This window comes from Taeniopygia guttata, chromosome 5 (genome assembly GCF_048771995.1).
Source record: "Taeniopygia guttata chromosome 5, bTaeGut7.mat, whole genome shotgun sequence".
Taxonomy (NCBI): Eukaryota; Metazoa; Chordata; class Aves; order Passeriformes; family Estrildidae; genus Taeniopygia; species Taeniopygia guttata.
This window is the reverse complement of record NC_133030.1, coordinates 25,527,019-25,550,362: the sequence shown is the minus strand read 5'-3', so window position 1 is coordinate 25,550,362 and position 23,344 is coordinate 25,527,019. Positions and strand designations below refer to the sequence as shown.

General features: G+C 37.9%; 2 long non-coding RNA genes across 2 annotated transcripts in view; both read right to left on the bottom strand.

Moving 5' to 3' along the window:
* Nucleotides 1-23,344, bottom strand: part of LOC140684276 (uncharacterized) — a 195,389-nt gene that overhangs the window by 25,922 nt on the left and 146,123 nt on the right. The gene's annotated exons all lie outside the window — the stretch shown is intronic.
* Nucleotides 264-2,400, bottom strand: LOC140684275 (uncharacterized). The gene is made up of 2 exons (XR_012056319.1): nucleotides 2,136-2,400; nucleotides 264-1,818 (listed from the first exon to the last, which is right to left on the bottom strand). It is a non-coding gene; the product is annotated as an uncharacterized lncRNA (long non-coding RNA).

Sequence of the window (23,344 nt, the reverse complement as noted above, 5' to 3'; positions counted from 1 at the left end):
CCACAGATCCCTGTGCAGTGGTGCTGTAACAGCCCCTGCCTGCATGCTGACACTGGCCATGAGGACCTTTATTCAGATTAAGAGATGATGGTGTGCAGTTTAGCTCAGGTTCTTGCAGATACAACAAATCTTGAAGCTTCTTAGCTCTGGACAAACGAACTTATTATTATTATTGGTGTGCTGTCTGAATTCAATTTCAAAGCTTAATGGGTTTTAGATGTATGTACCAAGTGGATTTCAGACAAAAAGGCAAACATCAGAAGTTGAGAGGCTGTAATGTATTAATGTATTAACTGTACACAGGGCAGTAACATGTCCTGCCAGGTGAGATCCTGTAGCTTCATCATTACTATAACAGGACTATTTGTAAATAAAATTGCACTCTTGGTGAGAGACTACTTTTAGAGGGTTTCTTTTACTTTTTAAGTCTTGGACCAACTTGAAATGTAAATGTAAAATAGTGAGCATTTGGTATTCAGCTGATTGAGCTCTCTCAGCTCTAAAGTTTGCTCTCAGTTTTTAGGCAGCACCTCCAAAAGGGTGCCCTGTAACTGTGGCATTTCCCTTTTATCTTGTACTTGCTCAGAAGGGATGTGGAATAGGAGATGTTGTGCAAGATTTCTGGGCAGAGAAGAAAAGGACCCTAAGATAGCTAAGGTCATCTGTCACTGAGGAAGCGTGTTCAAACAAATGTAAATTAATGTTGAACTTATCCAAAATGGAATAGCTGATCGTATTTGAAAAAAAATCAAAGTCTTTATGCTTTGTATCAAGTTGGCTCAAATTTTTTTTGTTTAGGCTTTACTGGAGGATACACATCTGTGTACCTTTCAAAATGTTCCTGAAGAAGATTTCCCTGAAGTATTTTTTTTACTGAAAAATTCTTCAGCCTGCTCTGTCACTCAAACCTAGCAACCTTAGGGCCCTGTAAAATGGCCAATTTCTGAGATCAACAAAGTCTAAATATATAATTAGATAAGTGATAGGGGCTAAAAGGAACCACAAAGCAAAGAAATTAATCTGGTAGTTGTCTGTCACATCTTTGTCAGATAAACAAAACACTTCTATTTGAAAATTTCCTGTTGTTTTCACAAATTTCTACATTTGATGTCTGTGGTGGGTTATCTGTGAGAGAGAAAATATAGCAAAAGGCTTGTGAGTCAAGACAAGGGCAGGGAGAGATCACTCAGCAATTATCATCACTGGCAAAACTGACTCAGCTTGGGGAATTTAATTGAATTTATAACTAGTCAAATCAGAATAGGATAATGAGAAGCAAACCCAAATCTTAAACATGCCTTTCCCCCACCCCTCCCTTCGTCTCATTCTTAATCTTATTTCTGATTTGTCACCTTTGCCCCACAGTGGCATAGGAGGATGGGGAATGGGGGCTATGGTCAGTTCATCACACGTTGTCTCTGCCACTCCCTCCTCCTCAGGGGTCCCTCCCAAGGGATGCAGCTCTTCATTAACTTCTCCACTGTGAGTCCTCCATGAGGTTAGCAGTCCTGCCAGCAAACCTGCCCCATCATGGGCTCCTTTCCCCAGGGGTTCGGGGGTCCTGTCAGGAGCCTGCTCCAGCTCAGGCTTCCCATGGGCTCCTTTGGGCAGCCACCAGCTTCAGAGTGGGGCTTGTCCATGGGCTGCAGGTGGATCTCTGCCCCACTGGGGCTTCCCATGGGCTTCAGGGGCACAGCTGCTTCACCATGGGCTTCATGGGAATCTCTGCTTCTTCCACCTTTTCCATGAACCTTGGTGTCTGCAGGGCTGTTCTTCTCACGCATTCTCACTTTTCTCCTCTCTGGCTGCAATTTGGTTCTGCACAATAATGTTTTTTTCCTTAAATATTTTATCCCAGAGGTGCTGCTGCTGTCACTGATGGGCTCTGTCCCGGAGAGAAGCAGGTCCCCCTTGGAGCCAGCTGGTGTTGGCTGTGCTTGATATAAGGGAAGCTTCTGGCAGCTTCTGACAAAAGCCACCTCTGTATCCCCCCTGTTCCCAAAACCTTGCCATGTAAGCCCAAAAACAATGCCAAAGCTTTTGGGCCTGAACCAAACCCCAAACTCTTCAAAGCTTGCCTACAAGCAAAGCAGAGATGGAAATACTGAAGGAAAAGGCAGAACAAACACAGGTACCTCTGATTGAAGAGTCCAGGGTGGAGGGTGACAGACATTTTGGAGATGTCTGTGCCTAGGTCATGTGTAGGTTAGGATGTCCCATCAGCCACACTCTCTTAGATTATTGTCTAGGTGGTACAGCCCAGTGAAGGCTGAAAGGCAGCAGAGGAACAAGCTGAATTGCTCTTCTCATGCTGGGATGAACTGGCCTTACAGAGACCTGTGAATGGTAATACTGCCTAGAAGGCTGAAACTGCAACTATTTTGATTTGATGTAACTGAGTGAAATAGATTGTGGAAGACATCTGCTTTGGAAATGTATCTGGCACAATAAATAACATTTACATGACTCTTCCAGGAAATACTGCTGTGACATTTACTGTTGTTTGTTGGGGTTTTTTTTAACCTGTATCCTGACTTAACCTTTTTTTGAGACAGAGATATCAGCTGCTTCAGAGAGATAGCTGATACTTGCCTTTCCTCCTCTGAGCAGTGGTTTTATTTTTATCATGAGTGCTACAGAAGACATATGGCATTTCCCAGACACTTCCAGATAGTTACTCAAAGGGATTTATAATTTGATCCCTGATCCTACTCTGAGTTTTTCAAGAACCATCCATTGAGTCTTGCAGAGACATGGCAAAGAGAGTAAAGTGCCCTGAGGTTTTAGGGTTTAAATACATGTAGTACAACATGGGAAAACAAGAATAGGAAATATATCCCACACTTTAACTTCCACCAAAAGACCTTAGCAGATAAGAAAAACAGCAGTAAATGTGTATGAAATACTTATTCTTACCTTGGCAACTTTTTACTCCTTTGTTGAAACAGAACACATACGTAACACAAATTAATTAATTTGTTGGCTAAAATCTAGGAAGAGTGGGATAAAGAGCCTTATGAAGATGAATAGTAGAAAGCAGATTTCCAAGAATAAAATTGAGGAATGAGAATCTAAAGTTTGGGGTTTGGGATTTTTTCTATGTGTCACGAACAATAGAAATTCCCATAAATTTTAGTGTTGCCTTTTCACATTATTTTGACAGTGATCTTGACATTTTAATTGAGTCATGGAAGTGAATTATAATCTTGAATGTTTTTTGCCTTTTTTTTTTTTAATTTAATATAAACTATTTTACAATATGGCAAAAAACTAGCTGACAATATAGCACCCTGAAGAAGAAAAATATGGGCTACAAATTAGAACCCTAAGTTAAATGTAGTGATAATTTAAGGAAGTCTTGCTCATGATTTTTTGCCATGTGACTTGCAACATTGAGAAGTTATTTAAGGAAGGAATTGCTTCATGTTGTAGTTGCAATTTCTTCCTCCACTAAGGGACCTTGACATAAAATTAACAATAATAAGTATGTACAAGGAAAAGATCATTGTAATGGAAGAAACCAGCTGAAAAAAAATATTAATGGGTGTGGATATAAGTTTCCTGAGAAGTGTGAGTACAGAAAAGACAGTTACATGCAGAAATGCTGTTCCCTGCTTTCTTATCATCTTTGGAACTATTGTTTTATTCCTCCCTTCACAACATGGGGTTAGCTTTTTTCCTAGATTTTCCATTCTGTGTTTGCTAGAATACATGTCCTTACCTGTCAGTGACTTGTTAAAACAAAACTATCCTCCATGAGGTTCTAGTGTTATTGCCATTGAGAAAAACCTTCAGCACAAGAGAAAAGCCCATCAACCTCAGTGCACATTTCCAAGACTTATTGGTATAAACAGCTATCTGACATCCTTAAGATTTCTTAGACCTGTATAGCCTTTTCATCTTCTCTGGTTTCATGTTTCCCATTAATATCAGCTACTTTGTGCTGCTGCTAAACTATGTGTGACCTTCCTATGCTACCTAGATCTGCTCTGAGCAGAACTTCTTTCTGCAAAAGGCTGATATTCAAATCCCCACCAAGTGACAATGATGACAACTCGATGTCACCGTAACAGCAAAGTGAACCCTTCCATATGTCTTTGTATGCTCGATATGGGCATGGGCAGGATACACATTCAGCTATTGCTGTTAATGTGGTGAAGGCATGTTAAAATGGAGAATAGAAATCCTTTTTGTGGTAGTGGTTTTTGTTTTCAAGCTCTGAATTGCACAGCATGTTGGCTTAAACTCACCAATCTTTCTTACCTTCTGTCCATTTACACAAACCTACTCCTGGTAAATAATTCTGTGGAGATTTTAACAACTTCAGGATTTTCTCTCCTTTCCCCCATCACCCTTTCCTCTTCCTTCCCAGTCCTTTCCTTTCATGATTTCAGTAAATGAAATAGTGGTGGAGATACATTATGTTGTGAGATAACATTTAGTTATTCTCCTTTGTCAGTGAAGAGCCAGAGGTGATCGATGAGCATAGACTGTGTTAGGATGGAATCATACCAAGGGAACATATGCTTATATTTCTAGAACTTGTAGTTAGAGGTTTGAGGTTTAGTAGTCCTCCTATCATGTGGTGCATCTGAGTCTTTGAGGGAATTAGGGGAAAGATATATAGGAAGAGTCCTTTATTTATAAGCTTCAAACTTACTCCAGGTCAGCAATGCAGCAAACCTTCTGGTTTTAGGGCTTTTACAGGAAAAAGATCACACCCTGTCTTGGTCTTTCTGGACAGAAATTACTGGGATTAGATTTGTCATGATTGACATCCCTGGCCTCTTTTAAAATTTGGACTAAATGTCAATGGCTATGTGAAATGAATGGTATTCTTTTTATCTTTGTGTCTGTTTCTATTACAATTTGCCTGTATACTTTGCAAGTGTACCACAAATAACTGTTATATTTCTTTCCATGGATGAGTAAAAGAAGGCAGATCCTATAACTGCCTGCCCAGATCTTTGGACAGCATTAATTTGGGAGGATTGGTCAGAGAGAAGGGTGTTTTGTAAACAGTTTGGTCAGTAATTTGGTCCCTACTTATTCTAAGGTGCATCAGTCACACCTGAGCAAATGCAGAGAAATTTTTTTTCAGTTATCCTCATTGTCAGATTGATTATCTTTCAACAGCTCCTGAGTCATGAGGGCAGTAGTTGCTGTGTTTGGAAAAAGCAGTGAGATGAAGGCTGATGGCATGTAAGCAATGAAGCAGCATTTGCAGAAAAAGCAGTGGCAAGTGGTCTCGTGGGTATCTTCCTTAAACATAAACAGACAGGATTGTTTGTTTTGTGATTAAAACTGGCTATTTCCCCTGTATCCTTTCCCTTCTCCTGCTTCTCCCTGCAGTTTCCTTGAAAAAATGTTCAGTTCATCACAACTAGAAATTTCTGGAAATGTATCAGATCTGATCAAACTTACCAAGAATATTTTCAAAACTAAGATGAATTGTAAAGGAGGGTTTGAGAGAATTGATGAGAATAATTGCTTGAATTTTGCATGCTCAATGCATATGATAATATTTGTTGACTAATTTAGAGAAGTTTCCCCTACCAATCACCACTTTTCCTCTCCCTTTTAAAGGCCTAGTATCGTCCACTTTAAAAATTCTTGGCCTTGCAATGCCAAGAAAATTTTCCTCTCTGATCTGGTTGAAACTGGAAATCCTGCAAGAATTTGATCTGTGACATGGACTACATAATGCTCTCATGGGATGTGATATTTTCAAGCTGCTTGTTCTGTGTGCAGCTAATCCATTTCCATTGGCATCATGGCTGCAGATTAAGCAGAGTCCATCTGCACACACATGTTACCTTTTATAGGGCAGAAATAGTCCTGTGGGACTGACAACTTTCTCATTTGCTGCTCTGGCCCATATACCTCTGAGTCACAAACCCATGTGAATGGATGTTACTCATTCAGAAGACTCAGCTTTTATGGAAGACAATGGAAAGTATATTTTAAAAAACCCTGCTTTTATTTCTTATGTGGTGAAGCATCCTATATCATTAGCTTTCAACCTGTATTAGTCCAATAAAGGCAATTAGTTTTCCCCATGGCAGAAAGCCTGTTCTGTATTTGGCAACTGCCCTTGGAGCATATCCTTGGAGCAGATGGCTGCTTGCCTGCCAAATAAGATACAAATTAGATTTCCAGATGATTGAGTGACGGTGGCAGGAAAGCAGCCTCTCTTCCTAACTCCTCCTCTCTTGCAAATCCGGTTAATCAGTGAAACATAACCACTCTCTGCTGGGCATGCGTTCTGCAGGGAAAACCTCTCTGTGCATGGGCCCCACAGCGAGGAGGTGGGGTTAGTTAAAAGGAAATGTTTGCTCTCTTAAATATTTATTTATAATGAATAGCAAATCTGTCTTCTACACAAGTGAATTGCCAAGCCTTATTTAGTCCATAAAGAAGGCAATAAATTAGTATCAATGGTCCCCATATGTGTCTCCATCAAAGTCCTGCGCTGTCTTGTGACTAGGCTGAGTTTCCATGCAGCAGGAGGATAACTGTGGAGCTGTATTGTGTGGCAGATCTAATTATGATCAGCTTTTAGGTTCAAACACCATCTCCCCATTACGTGCATGTATATCTATCAAATGGGAGTGCACTCTGCTTGGCCCAGGAGGACAGGCAGCAGCCTGGTAACTTGTGTTTGTCTCACATATTGTTTCTTTCTGTGTTTAAAGTAAGACACAATTTTATGTTCGAACGTGGTTGTTTCAATATGGTCAAAGGTAAGCAAGTGATTGCTGACAGGTAAAGGTGACAGCTGGAAAAAGCACTTTAGTTCCATTCCAAAACCCTTGGAAACAACCACAGACTCACCATGCACTTATGAAGTGGAGCCAAGTTACATTTGGAACCTCATGTTCTAGCTAGATAACTGGGAAAAAAAGAATAGTGAAAACAAAACAGCTTTGGAAAAAGACTTGAGGGAATAAATAAAAATATTTTTCTCACAGTGGAAAAATAAATTCAGTAGGACCACTATTATGCTTGGCCACAAAAATGCATTTCCAATAAAGTTAACAGGTTATGCTGGTACAATTGTGAAGGGAATCTGGCTTAGCACAGAAGTCAGGGACTAGATCTGCAGCTGATGCAAGTGTATGTGGTCTCTACTGAAGTCCAGGACGCTATACTTATCTGCAAAAATGTAAAAAGTTGGCTTGAGGACAACTACAGTCTAGGAACGACTTCTACTCTTCCATATTCCATTTGTTCTTCCATAAAATGCAGGTTTCTCTGTATCTTTGCTTCTATTCATACAAATAGTGGGGAGAGAAAGATTTGTAAACCTACAATAATTTGTCAAATTTTCAATATTGTTTTCTCATTCACATAATTCTTTCTACTTGGTGTCTCAATTATTACATAGATGTAAAACCAACTATATTAGTGCTTCTGTGAGGCAAAAAATAAAATATTTGTTGTAGCTGTATTTTCAGATTGTTTGTCAATTTTATACCTTTCATTAAAAATACATTGCTTTCTGCAGCTGTCCTTCAACCTAAAGAGACTTAATGAAAGAAGTACATAGAGTTATTTAAATTTTAAAGAAGAAATATAGAGAGGATGAAGCCAGAGTCAGCACAAGGTTTTTCAGTAGGGTCAGCAACACTCAAGTTTGCCATCCCAAGGGCAGCTGGGGAGTAGGGTGCTGAGGCTGGCTGGAGGAGAGGCAAGGAGGAATCAGAAGTGCTCATGGTGGATGCAGGATTTGGGCACAGGGAAGAACAGCTGGAAGACCACTGGAGTTTTTCTCAGGAGAAAGAGTTATGAGATTACAGCATCTAGGAATTAGCAAAGACCATGGCAGAGGGGCTGGAATGAGACGATCTTTAAAGGTTCTTCCAGCCCCAACTGTTCAACGATTTTATTGCTAAGTCAAAATGTTAATAGCAGCTAGTATGGAATTTGATGAGGAGGAGTGAGCAGAAAGGTCTGTGAGGTTTGCGGTGTGGGGGTTCTTTTCTCCACACTTTTTGCTTTCCCTGCAAAGAGGGGTTGTATGATGAAGTTTCAAAGAGGCTCTTGGAGAATCAACCAGGTTTTCTTCTCCTGCTGGTGCTCAGGATGGGGCTACAAATGGGGCAGCAGCAGCTCCTGCCACTACTGTGGGGCTGCCTTAAATATCCCTCAGAAAAGCAGAGCTGTGTCAGCAAGAGACCTGTTGTGACAGTCACAGAACAATCCCACAGTGTCAAGGCAGGGTGACTTGCCACCCCAGGCCACATTGTTTTTTCTGAGGATAGGTTCTCTGAAGGAAACTTCAAAGTTTGGATATGCTCTGCAAAGGAGCTAGAAGTGCTTTAAAGTTTCCGTGTCTCTTATTCCTCAAAAAATGTGCTCTGTTTAGAAGTAAAAGGAGGTTCATTGTCCTGCTGTTTCTTTGAATGTTCAAGCTGAACATTTTCTCTGGCTCCCACCTGTTACAAAGGCATACTGCCCTAGATTTAGACCCTCTAAAGACATGTACATTGGTTGAACAGCTATGAGGTTTTCTTCTGGTTTAATCTAATTTTTGTTTATGTTAAAAGCTCAAAGTAGATGGAGTTGTTACCAGTTCAGGTGCATTTAGCTAGCTGAGTGAAATCCACAGGTTGTCCAGTTAATTTTCAGAAGTTCTTCTGTGCAAAATATATATTTTCATATATCCCTGTGCACTAGAGATTTAGAAGAAACTTAAAAACTCTGATCCTCTGAAAAGACACTTTTTTTTTGCTAGTAAAAGCAACAGCTATGGTACACCAATGTCACTCCATTTCCTGAAAGCAAACAGCCATATTGATTTAAGGTGAAAAAGAACTTGCTTTAATTTACCTCCCTCAGCTGTATTGGCTTTGAATTGGTATCACAATAGAAGCCAGTGGTAGCCTTAAATGAATAAGCCTAAAAATCACTAAAATCAGTGCACTAAAATCAATAAGCCTAATAGTCACTACACAAAGAAAATTCATCTAAAAGCTAAGCCTGTGTCCTCAGAGAATCATGTTAAGCTTGGAAATATTAGTGGATATTTCTCCTATTTTGCAAGGTTGGTAAGAGGTTATTTGGTTTTGGTTTTAATTAGTTGATGGACAAACTGAGGCATAAACGGTAGAAGACACATCAGTTATAGTGAATTATCTGTGGCACAGGTAATACTTGAATTAAGTCTTCTGGATTTTTTATTTTTACCTTCATATGGCATCTCTAGCATCTAGGGCCTGAAATAGGAAATGCCCTGGCATATGCATCAGTATGTGCATTTCTATGCACTGCCAGTAAAATCTGTTTTGAGAGCAGCATACAGGCAATATGTAGACAAGAAAATGAATTTTTTCAGCAGAGCAATTTTTCAGAAATCCTGTGGAACCTTTAATCTCCCGTGAACTTTATTTATTTATCCATTCTTTCATTTCATTTTTACTCTCCCTCTCTTTTGAGGCAAGAATCTTATACCTAGAAATGACACACTTGGAAAGCCCGTCATGGACCACCAGGGTGGTGCTATGTACAAAACTACAGGAATATTCAGAGGTGGTGGATGCTCTGTAGTAGGACAGACCCTGGCTGCCCCCTCTGTACAGGAGTCTTTCACATAAAATAACTGAGTGCTGGATGGCAAATGTGCTTTTAAATATTTTTTTTTTCTCTCTTTGTTATGAGTCCAGTGAGCATGATTCACTAAATGGTTCTAGGACATACTGTGCCTCCTTGGGACTAAGGACCTGATTACAGTTAGACTAGATGCTGGAGCTTCTCCACAACTGTTTGTGCTCATAAATCAGAGCTTCACTGTACACCTAACCCTTCAATTACCTTCTCTCCAACTGCAGATTTTTCATGTCAGTGCTGAGCTTTCCTTTCAGGCTCCCTCCCTCCTCTCTGCCCCATTTATTAACCCTTATTAGAATAAATCTGCCCTAGTGGGCCTGTTCTGGCCAATGCATTTGGACTTCAAGCAGGCTCAGATATATTTTAATTACTCTCCTTTTGGTTATTATTGCCTCTGTCCTCAGACTATTTTATCTTCTTTCCCCACTTTGAAAGCATTTGAAAGAGGTTTTGCAGTTTTGTAACATCAGATAGAATTCTGCTGATCAACTAATATGATTTCTAATATAATTTAAGCTCCTCAGTAAATTGCAGCTTCTCTCTTCATTTATTAAGGAAAGCAAGAAAACTTAAAATTTTGTATTACAGCAAAATTGCCCAACAGTTCACAGTATCCATCACTTCTAACTATCTACAAAAGTTAGGCCTCTGTTGTTTTGATAGGGAACAATAAGAAAGGACAGACAGTAAGCACATCTCAGTAGAAGTTTATAATCAAAATTAAAGTCTAAATTATATAGAAATATTTTTCTTATGTTTTCAGAGCCACAGTATTCCTAAAAAAACCCAAACTAACAAATAAGCAAAAACCCAAAACACGTAGTCTTGCCCTCCTTGTCCCCTTCCACTGTGAAAATTTTTTGCTGTTGAATCAAAATCTAAAAACAGTTTTAGAAAAGGTGGATGTTTGGTGTTTTGGTCTAATTTCAGTTAACACTGAATCAAATGAGACTGGATAGACAATTGGAGAGGATTGCAGACTGACAAAATATGGAGTAGATGCCATAAATAATCTTAACTGTTCTGCTACCTATCTTCATGAGGTGTGAATTGTGTGTAAGTATTCCATTATGAACAGTTTGGCAGAGTAAATCATGTAATCAGAATGATGTCTAAACTATGATGTTACTTCTTGCATTTTTATTATAAAGAAGAGATAAACTATGAATTGTTTTAAGTAGATTGTGGTTAAAATGGGTAAATGTTTGCAGGGATGGCCCTTATGTGTTTCATGGGGAAAATGCTGATGACATTTTCTGTTTTTTGCAGAACCAGAACTTACACAACTGTAATAATAAATGTGCTATAAATTATTTTCTTCAGAGCTGTGTGTTTGCTTGATGACTCTCTGATCTGTGACCTACTATAACTGGAGCCTAAATTAAAAATATCAGTTCAAGGAAAAAAAGAAACCTGTATGACCTATTGAGCTGGACATTTGATTGCTGTATCCATAATGTGCTGTAATTAAAAAGAAAATAGAAGATTTTGGAATAGCAGAACAAGATTTATGCTTTTGTTTCTACTGCTTTCATTGCTAATTGTCAACCAGTGAGACACTGCAGTTGGTAGCAGTCTAAACCTGCTCTTAATAATTAGGGAGTAGGCTGAGACTTGCATCAGGGATGGACAATCTTATTTTTATTATTACTATTTTTACATTTACTATTTATTATTTTTACATTTCTGTGATCTCCTTTCTTCAGTGTTTGGCATTGTTGTTTGTCAGCTACAGGATACCAAGCTAGGTAAAGCAAAAGCTTGAATCATGTACAAAAATGGCAGCTAATCAATAAATGTTATCCCTTGAACAGTACTGGCCCCTGCTTCATATTGCTCTCTATATAAGAGCATCCATTTCATGCTCTTTGAAGCTTCCAAACAGAGAAGGGACTTAATCTTGTTTTCAATTGTTTACTTTTTTTTTTTTTAAAGTATTTTTCTTTAATTCAGGCATAAGTTTCTGTTAAATGCTTTTCCTAAATGGTACTGACACAAGGTCTATTTCCAGTTTGCACAGATTTTCACTGTGATTAATAATTTTAATTCTGTTTCTATCATGATAAAGATAGTAGATGCTAGCAGCTACTCCAGTGGCATTGTTCCTATCCTGTTTAAGGACAAGCCTTTTTTTTCTGGGTTGTACCATTTCAGATTTTATTATTGAAGTAATTTGTGCTGTTCCTTTATTTCTTCAAAATACTTTTTTGTAGTCTTGGTCACTCCTGCTCTAATGCAGTTGCCTGTAGCTAGTTGTCTTAAATGGTAACTTTCTTCACCAAGAAATGCAAAGTTTCTACAGATTTGTTGCTCTTTCTTTGAATATTGAATACTTCATTTGTTTACAGATGCAGTATCTCCAGAGGGCTAACAGCTGATCACAATTTGCAAATGGAAGAGGCGTGACTTTGGTTTTTCCCATATAAATTGCAAGATTTGGACATCAGCAAGCGTCACAGTGAATGGTATTTTCTCTGGCATTTATTTATTTGGAACTTTTTCTATATTTTTATATTCTTTGCTTATTTTTTTGTTGTTGTTGTTGTTGTGAATAACTTCCACTGTTGTTATTTCATTTTTGTTTTGTGTGGTTCCTTCATACCAAAAAAATGAATTTTTCCTTCAGTTACTCTGCTACAGAAAATCATACAGTTCCTATTGAAACACTTCTGGAAGTCAGTATAATCCCAGTGGCATTCAGAACAACTGATGTGTGCTAAATGGGATTGCAAAGAGAGCCACTCTTCATAAAACCCTACATGCCAAAATCCATTTAATGCTTCCTTTTAAGAGCCCCAGCTGAGAACACACAGGGTTTTGTTAAGCTTGACAAAGTAACATCTTGCTCCCCAAGCAAATGCAGCTAAGGTGGACGGGTTTTAACAACATTGTAGGGAAGAGAATTTTGATATGCTTAACAGCTTCAAGTTTAAATGCTTGTTTTCTTCAGAGTATGCAGAAACCTACACTCTGCTTTGCTGCCTCCAGGTTTCATGTGCTACTGTGTCATAGTTTTTGACCTCTACAGGGAAATTAAGTTATATACACTTAAAAAGGGCCATGTTTGTGTATGTCATTCCCATCTGGTTGGCAGACAGGAGTTATGGTAGAAAATCACAAGGAACTGGATAGCAAGGTTCTAGAAAACAAAAGTATTGATTTGGAACAGCCTTTCCTGACTTTGCATAATTTCTACATGAAACCCCAGGTTGGAGGAATCCTAGTGACTAAATATGGTGGCTGAAGCAAGAAGGTAAGAGAACAGGTTATGAGCCAATTGAAGCTGATAAAGAAATACAACATCAGGAAATGTCTGTCTGACTCAATCCAAAGATGGAAGTCAGGAGATCTTATCCAAATTATCATTAGACTGAATTTCTGTACGTAATTTTGTATAAAGATCCTTCCTGTTAAGCTAACATCCAGAATGTAAGGAGGATCCTTTTGATCATTGAATAAATTCTGTCTTTTAATGGAAGCTCAAGTTTTGCTCAGGTAACATTACAGGTTCCCATAGAAAGAGTTTTAAATATGGTGCATGTATCATCTAGCTGGCCAGATATTAACACTGGACAAATGAAGCTGGACTGTGTTATCAAGCAAGGGAGGCACAGAATATCTGGCTGTGGCACACCTAGTGGGTGTGCTCAAGACAGACTGATTGGGTCCAAGGTGCAATCAGACATGTACCATCTCTCCTCTTTTATTCCCCTGCCACGGCAGAACATGCTCACTGCAGTGCTCATGTTTCCTCACGCTTTCACCCTCATCCTTTCCCTTGTGTAATGCTTACTCATTGACCACAATGTCTGCTGTCATATTTTCATGGCATACTAGACATTATTCCCAAGAACATGTATCAGTCTCCTTATACTCCTTCTTTTCAGAGGGATTTTCTTTTTCTTTCTTTTTGGTGCATAATGAGCTTCATAACATTTATTTGGGGCAGGCCTCATCACAGATTGGTGCTATCACATCCATGAAGGGTTAGAAATGTACAAGTTATGGGCTCCTGCCAGCATGCATAAAACTGTGTACTCTATTTTTTCTGGCTCCTGATCTACTGAAACTAATTTAGTAATTTTAATTGTTTTATTCATTTGGAATTGTAGTATTAATCAAATATTGCAGTTGCCTCAGCTGCACCTGTCTATTCTGCTGAGGTCCCCCATTGTGAACACTTGGATGCACAATGATATTACTTCTAACCAAAGAGAAAAATATTTTTGCTTCACATTTCTTCTTTTCTTCTGAGTTTGTTCATTCAGTATAGAAGTCTACTCTTGTATTAATCATGGAAAATTTTATTGTCACTGTATCATAGTCATGATCAAGCCCATGTTTTCTATTGATTGAAATTTCAAACTTTTGAGGGAAGTATATCCCACTCCCACCTAAAATTGGAGGACAGCCAATATCACCGTACAAAACAGCTTGGTTCCTGGTAAGGCTAAGTGCTTTATACAGACCTCAGCAGGTTTCCCACCTTTCCAGAATGCACAGAGCATAAAGCATTTCCAGTGCTTCCTCTCTGGAAGCATTTTTTGAATCATAATTTAGCACCATATATGAAAATTCATTTAATCAGTAAATTAAATGCTTTTATGTGATCCTGGGTATATTTAGAGCTTGGTTAAGAGGCTCCCAAAGTAGTTTGAGTACTTTTGTCCCCTCATCCTATTCGTATTGTTACTAATATCTATAAATCTTAATTGAAATTACACAGCTGAAGAACTGTGCTAGTTTGTACTCAGCTGGGATGAGAAATCACTCTCTGCTCCTGGGCCAGGAAAGTAATCAACGCTGTTTAACCACTTTTAATTTCACAGGATCAGTGCTTTAAAGTTTGAAATAAGATTGCCATACTTCAAAGTTAAAGTTAAATACAAGTAAGGGGCTGTGGGAGTTTGAGAAAGAGTGATGGAGTGGAAAAGTCCACTGATCAGGACTATGATACTCCCTGTGTGTCTCTGAATACTAACCCATTACTAGCAAAAGTGTTTTTTATTTAAATGCTTATTTCTTCTGACTACATAGTAATTAAGAATTCTTTTCAGGGTTAACTCTTGGAAAAGGATACATCTAATATGAGGAGCTATGCATTTATCACAGGTTGTACAGTGTTGATGTAGGTGCTAGGGAACTACAGAAAGTACTTGGTATCTAGTTAATCTGTAATCTTCTAGTGTAAAAATGATTCTATGTTTAATATCTTGTTGACAAGTTTGGGGGTTGAGGTATCATGGCCATGAATAGTAAAATGTAGGATTAGGACTTTGTGCAGAAATTGTTCTGTTCCAGCACAGAATGAAAAATATCTGACTGACCCCCATGGGAAATCTGATCTGTTCTCTAGATGTGATTCCAGCCGTGCCTCTGTAGCACTTTCTCTCATGCCTCCACATTGCTGTTACAGTGAGTATTTCTGTCTAAGCAGCAGTGTGGGATATGATCTTGCTAATCTCATTCTGAAACTCCCCTCTAATTCTTCACTGCATAACTCATGTCTTTGCATGTGCCCATGTGTGTGCTGGGAAGAGGGGGCAGACCTATGAAGAGTTATTCTACCCAGATTTTTTGCTTTTATCCAAGATTTTGGGTCACAAATACCTTTTGGTTCAACTCTCATCTGTCCCCTAGAGCTCAATTTAACTTTTACAGCAAATACCACCTCTGCTGTGCCTCCTTCTCCGAGGTGTTTGCAGCTGTTCCTATCTTTGTGAGTCTCAGTAAAATGTTTGTTTCTTGTGTTACTGCCCAGTTTGAACTCTTATTGGAGCACTCTGCAGGCTTTGCTGACAGAAGGTGCCCTCCTCCTGCCCCTGGCTTTATCACGCACTGGGTATATTTAATCTCCCCTGCTTTGATGTGGTCTGAGGGCTTTAGCAAGCTGTTGCCATCTTCCTGAGGGGACAGCACTCTAGGGACAGACATGTTCGACTGATGGTGAGAGAGAGAGAGAGGATGCTTTTAAATACTGTGTGCTACCTGTCAAGGAAGAAAAACACCAAGAAGTTATAATAAGCAGGAAGAGTCTCTACAGACTTGACAGCTGAACTTCTGAATGAGCTGTAAAGTGCATTTTAGCTCTTTCATGCATTGGAATTTAAATTGGTAACTGCTCATGAAGATGAGCACTCTCTCAGCCTTCTGCTGACTTCTGCAGAAGGTGTGGGGAAAATGCACTTTTCAGACTTTGCTAGAAGGAATTGGAGCACTTGGGTTTAATCAGCTCGGAGACTATCTTAGAGGATAGCGCTCTTTATAAGCAAACATACAAAAAAATCTCATTCACTCTTCCATGGAGTATCATACAATTTTGAAAAAGATTCCAGAATTTAAATGATGAGTCTCAAGTCTTCTTGGCAAAGTCAATGCAACTAGATTGTTCTGGTGGATGGTCCATAATTTCTGTGTAAAATATTGCATAGTGGTGAAAGCCTCAGCATAGGCACAGAGAAGGGCCCAGTGAAAAGAAAATGTCAGAGTAGAGGTTATCAGACCATAAGGAAAAGGGAAGGTGTGTACAGTATCCAGCTGGTAAGACAGTGACCTTATTCCAGTCCTATTTAATCATATAATATAACCACAAAGGTACAAGCAGTGATTATATCCTATGAACAACTCTTGTTGGAGAATTGTTGATCTATCTTGCTCAGATAAATGATTTTTGGTTATTTAGGTTTGGGCTTTTTGTTGTCATTGTTGCTTGTTGTTTCTTTCCTTGCAAGTAAAACCTGTAGTGTGCTTTTACTTAAAATTAGTTATAATGACTAAATAATAATTAAAAGTAATGACTAAATTTCAAGAGAGATTATTCTTTTATGTATTTATTGCTTATAAGTCAAAGGAAAGGTATTTCTTATATGTCTAACATATTTCTTATGTAGGAAACTTTTTTCTTCTGTATCACTGTACACGTCTGAGTATTAGACAGATGCAAGAAAAAGTACAGATAGATCATACAGATGAGGACAGATTAAGTGTTCTGCTTGTGCCATAGCATGCAAAGACATGCTAAAAAGTGGAAGGAAATAATGACCAACCCAAATATCGTTTGTTTTTTTTTCTAAAACTACTATGTCTGATAACTTTTACACATACTCACTTAGAATGATAGTCTTATAAGGCTATAGGATTAATTCTTAATTATTTCTTCTTACAGTACATGGGTAAATGCATTATTGGAAACTGTATGAAGAATGTAGCTTAAGAACAGTGGCAATATTCCTAAAATCATACATTATTCATCAAGTGCTGTTTCGTGAATTCTGATCTAGTGTCAGCCACAGGAGATGTTTAGAAAATGGACTTGACCAGTATAGTCAGGCAATTGCCCCTGCACTTGTCCTAAATTCTTATTTGAATAAAACATTTTTTCTTGGAGACAGCAAAGCATTTCAGTTGGGTTCCTCCTCCAAGTTTATGCTCTTATGGATCCAACTTCTCCTGTTCTGTAAGGTTTTTCTTGGGGGAAAGTTGAGTGGTTGTACTTGTTTCTATGTTCAGGAATCTTATCTACTTATTCAAAGTATCTATTACCTTTCATGCCTGGTGTTTTCTGAAGACTTTCTGTTTTCATTTTATAACTTTTCCACTGAGTCTGCATTCTGATGCCTCAGAAAAAAATATAGTACTGCAACCACTCTGTGCCCTCTCTGTCTCTGTATTCATGATCTTTTACTTAATTGTTCTTAAAATACGCTCCACGCTTTATCTGGGCTTGACACGGTTTACTTTTTTACTTTTTATTGGTTAACTGATTTGCACACATCCAGACCTAGAATTTGCTGTGTTGTAGTTTTCTCTAATGCTGTAAGGAGGTGACCTTCCACTCACCAATCCTGCAACAGTGAGTACAGCTATTATAAAAATGCACAGATTATTCTGTTCAGCTACAAGGAAAATGGATAACTTCTTTAACTGTAATCCCTTTTTTCCCACCCCTTGCTTCTTTTTGTCATTCAGAAAGAACTCGAGTTCAGTTTCAGTTGGGAACTTTGTAATAATGCAAAAACATAATTCCTTATATGACCCAGCAACATGTTCCTTTCAGTAGTAATATGAATACAAAATGAGGGGGTTAATACAGAGGGTTATTATAACCATCCTAATAGTGTAAGATTGCTGTTATTGTAAAATCCTTTTTATTCTTCAGGCTTTTGGTCTCACTTCCTTGTTTACCAGCACACCAGTTTTCTGTTTTGATATGACATTACCTGCTTCCAAATAGAGCAAAACCAGTGCTTTGTTTTGAACTCAGAGAATATTTTATACAGTAAGCTCTTAAAATATGGTAATTTTGAATATGAAGTATGCTTAGAATTTCAATAGGGTTCAATCTTCATTAAATCAGTCCTAGGTGAAATCTGGTGTGATATATTCTTTCATGATTTTGCATCCTAAATCAAAGGTTACTTATGCTGAAATCTGAAACTTTAAATCTTCTGTCAAATTTGACAGTAAATATATATAGATTTAGCTGGTAGTTTGGCAAATATTTGTACTGCTAGAGCAAGAACTTTTGCGGGTGAAAGTGGCAGTAGAATTACTCAGATTCAATAAGGTTAGGGAAGATGGAGGAATTTTTTTTACTCATTTCTTGTAAGTGATTTTGTGAAAAGAACATTTTTCTCTTCCACTGCTATCCTTAAGAAATCTGTTGTAAAAGTTAAAACATTTATCAAAACTGCCACAGATCCTATGACCCATAGAAGAAGGACTATCAGACCTTAATTGCAATAGCTGTGTAATTGCAGAACTTCCCTTCCCTTGTTCACCTACTCTCTGACCTTTATGTCAGCTTCTAATTTCCTTCTGTAATTGAGTCTTCTTTCTAGAGCAGGAAACTGTGGCAGGAAATGCATTTTAGTGCATAGGAAGATCCAAACAGTGCTGTCAAATGCCTATAAAATTTACTTTAAAACCAAGTTTTTTGGGGGGGAGAAATCAAAACAGGTAGTTTGAACAAGTCTCAGATGAAAAATAAGATAGTTTACCTAAATCTTGTTGTGAGCATTATGTTTTCAATATATCAGCATGTGCAAAAGACAGCTGTTTACTCCAACAATTGCTCATTTCAGCAACATATGCTAATGGAAGTCCACCCTAAGTTTACTTTGCATCAAGGGACAGCTAGTCAATAGAGATAGGAAAGAAGAGGACTATACCCTGAAAAGTCTTAGTATTCTCATCCAAAGCAGGGTTTCTGTATCATGCATGTTTCTGTATCTTTTCTATGTCACAATATGCCTCAATTTTATTTCCTCGAAGAGATTTTCATTTCAGCACTGCCTGTCCCACCCAGCTTTCCCTGTGTTTATTGACTGATACAGGGGTGATTTTTGAATTTACTCATGAATATCATAATCTTACTGGTTAATCAACAACACTGAGAGTCACTAAGCAGAAATATACAAAAAAAGTTGGGATTAAGTTCCAGGCTGCTCCAGTAGGAAGTAATATTTAAATGAATCAAAGTAAGATAACGTTGTTGTCATTTAGAACAATTGAGTTCTGAGGAATTATGTACTTCTTTTACACACCTAGTGGCCACAAACTTAAAAGATAAAAAAATCTTGGCAAACTTAACAGACTTAACAGACCCATCTACAGCTTTACAGGACTCAGAAAGAAGTACAATGACATGAAAAGAATAGTTGTAATTTTTCATGTCCCCTTTACTCCTGGATTAGAGAAACAAATTGTAATACAGGATATTTGCTGTAAACATTGTACTGCCTTGTAGTCCATAATTTTTTCTGCTGTCTGTGCCTTTTTTTGCTTGTTATTAATATGTTTAGGACATTGGGGAGTAGAGAGCCAACCCCACAACGTGGGTGTTTGAATCACAAAATTAATGCATCTATCTAATCTATTCAGAATTCAAGAACAAAATAACTTTGGTTATTATGCATAGCTATCAGTAGGGACTGAGTAGTTGGCATAACTAAAATGAATAAAGCCAGCCAAACTCAAAGCTTATACTTAAATTAACCTCCACCATCCCTCAGTTACAGGTTTTCTAGAACTTGGTCCTCGCCAGCCAGAGAGAACCCATGGTGCTGTGAAGGGGAATGGCACAGAGTATGCTTTTGTGTAGGGGAAAGCACAAGCCAGCAAATACTGTGTAGTGCTATGACACCACTAAAGGCAGAACTTCATAATTTGCCTTAATTTTCTCTACTTTGTTTTTAAAAATAATCTTACAACAGCTGAAGGGTCAGCCATTTTAAATGAGGAAAGAAGCAATTGTTTTTTAAAGTTTAGATAACATACAAGATTCATATCTACACACCCTTCTAAAGTTTTACTAATTTGTTTCCCTGTAGGGACTTCCAGAACAAGCATGGGCCTCTGCTATCTGGTCTTCAGTATCTTTTGTATCACGTGATATTTTAACCACGTTTGGCCTCAATGGGGATAAGCATCCATCTAGAAAAGAGTCGCCTTGCCTTATCCTGTTTGTCTTGATTTCCCGTCCTTTCACGGGATTTTTCAAGATCTCAGTCCGTACCATCATTTTTGAAATCAGCTGTAGCTTAAAGAACAGCTATCTTTGGAAATCAGGTATCCAGCATCGATTTCATTCTCATCAACTAGATCAATTCAAGACACTCCTTGAACATTAAGATAAGTGAAAAGTACACGTTTACAGAATTTTCTAAAATTTCTCAAGTGAGTGAACATTTCAAACTCTTCCATGGCTGACAAGATAGAGTCCCTGTCTCTGAGACAATATTTTTAGGAAAGGCCATAGCCAAATAGGACTAAAAGAACAGAATTGCTATCCACAGGATTTATCAATACACTAGTATGCAAAATAAAACTGAACTGCTGAGCCAAAACTTTCATACATACACACATGTATGAGACTCACATTCATGACCTTCATTTTCCTTGGATTAAAATATTCTAATACTCAAGAATCACCAAGCACTAATCTGACTGTAGTAAAAATTTGCTAAAAACCAACAACAACATCTAGCTTTTTTGGTTTTATTGAGGACAATCCAGAGATAACTTACAGTTAAAAGTTGTAGTACTGAACTAAATGAAGCTCTTAATTCCTCGAAAAGGTCAAAAGGTTTCATCCATATTTTGCAGGGTGCCTTACTGACTTCAGGAAAAGGAAGCTCACATCCTGAAAATTTCATTATAAGCATCTTCTCTTTTCACTTTTTCAGAAAGCATTGGATATGGAGAAGATAGGAGATATTCCAATATGGGAAATCTGGTACTTCAATTATACATTATGGATTTGCCTCCTGGTAGTAACTCAGAGCAAAATCTTTATAAGGCCAGTGCCTCTTTGAAATCATATACTTATTTTCATTCCACTTTCTTCTTGATACTCTTTACTGACTTCTCTCTTACCTGCTACCAAAACACAAAATTGAAGGTACCTCTGGAATTCTAAAAGAAAAGAAAAATGACCATTCCTTTTCAATGACAATGACAGAACATTTTATTCCTGTCTTTAAAGTTTCAGATTTGCCAACTTATAATTCACAGTGATGAAAGGTGCCTCAGGCCAAGTGCCAGAATGATTCAGAGCAGTTGACATGCAAAGAGGTGCTCCCTCCTGTGTATATATTTCACTCACAGGAAATAACTGCAGGTTTGTATAGAAGGAGTAACTAGATTAACTTTGGTGGCTGGCAGTTATCCCAGCCTTGTGCTGTGCTCCACATCAGCGAGTTCTCAAACAAATATCTTGGAAAAAGCAAGTATACTGTTTTGCAAAGGTGAGTTGGTTTAGTAACTACAGTATAACCAGAAAATAATACTTTGCATTATTTAGATTGACTTGGAGACCTACTTATCATGCTTCCTAAGTGCTGTTGTTTGTGTACATCGATGCAGGGCACACATAAATAGCATAGTTCCAAGAGAAATGGGTAAGATCAAGTTTTTGTGCCTACAGTGTCTGTAAATCAGTGACAGAAAACGAGGAGAGGGAAAAAAAAAAAGCTTAGATGAGATAAATAGATAAAGTAGGAAGAATTAACAGGAACTTAAATAGTAAATTTATTCTAAAAGTGGTAAAAAAGCATCAGGAAACACCAAAGGCCATGTGTGCATTCACATGTAAAGTTGTGAGTCAAGTAAGGTACAGCTGAAAGAACAGAAAGCTCAGGTGGAAGGGGAAAGGGAGAAGTAATACATAATGAACACAGAAATAGGATGCCTATTTTGTCTGATATAATAATGCCTCTTTGGACTGAGTGAAAGGTAGGAATGGTAATTAGACATGGCTTGAGACATGCTGGGTAAGCTGAGCAATGGGAAGTAGCAGAAGAGATTAGTTTCTCCAGGGAACACACAATGTGCACTGGTCTGGCCAGACAGCCTTGTTTCTGCATCTCCTCTGTTTATAGTGCAGCTGCTCCCAGCTGTCAAAGAAAACTCTGTATGATAATCTCTAGGCATATCGCTATTATTACTTTGCACATATTGAGGAAAGTACGAACTGACAACTTATTCCCTGCCTAAGCAGACCAGAGAAAAGATTTCATATTCAGCCTAAAAAATGTTTTTGCTACTGCAGCTAATGTTCAGCCCAGATTTAGTATGTTGATAAAGATTTCAAATGGCATTTTCTCTGAATATAAAGAAAGTACTTGTCCCATCATATTACCGGAAGATAAGCAGTGATCCAAGAGAGGCAATAATGTTTACCTTTTTTGTAGTTGTATCATGTAGCTTAAAATATAGGCTAAACTTTGAATTTATCCCTCTTGTATGAAAGAAAAATCACTGATGTCTGAGGATGGAGAGCATATTGATAAGAAGCTACAGAGTTTTTAACTGCAGCATTGTGTGCTACCATTTCATACTGTATCTAATAAGGTTAAGGAAAAAAAGAAAAATATGCTAGTTTCAGAGGGATGTGAGGGATTTTTTTTTTTTTTTTAGCTGAGTGTTGAATTTCCTCAGTCAGGGAATTTCCTTAAATCACCAATATAATTGACAAGGACTGACTATTATGATGGCAGGTTGTGCTCATTGAATTCCTGTTTGACACAATCTAGAGAGCCCCTGCAGGGAGCACAAAGACAAAACAGCCAAAGAGGCCTCAGCCAAGGGAGAACAGGTAGGGAACTTCCATTTCCATGACTAAACCTTCTTTTCTTCTACTGACTGCTCAGTTTCAGCAGATTTCCTTAAATCCTCAACCTTTTGTTCTTCTCTTCATTATTTTGTCAAGAACTTTTAAGTAGAACTCCCTTGGGATTATAATGTCTGAACCCTTTTTAAAGTAAGAGCTTTTGTTTAAATAAACTTTCCCCTTTTCATTAAAAAACCACTTTGCTCTTGTAAATTAAAACTAACCTTTGGAATATAATAGTGATTATAACCTGATCTTCTGCTCCACACACTGAACTGGGGCACCTGATCTAGTTCCGAGTGCTATAAAGAATGTTATCCTTTAACTAGAGTTTAAACATGATCATAAGTATTTTTGAAATTAGGTGAACTAAACAGGCTTATTTGCAAGCACAACTTACTAAATATTTTGAAAAAGTCATTTGCATGAAATATCTGAGATATCATGCTCCAAAGAACTGGAATTAAATGTGAAACTGGTTGTAAAATCAGTGAGACGGCCCTGAAGGAAAATTTATTCTCTTAATAAATGTTTTTGCCATAAAAATACATTCGTTTCCTATGTCAAGAGATTAACTGTTTTCTAGCTAATATTGTTTCCATGCAAAACCAAATTGCATAATCC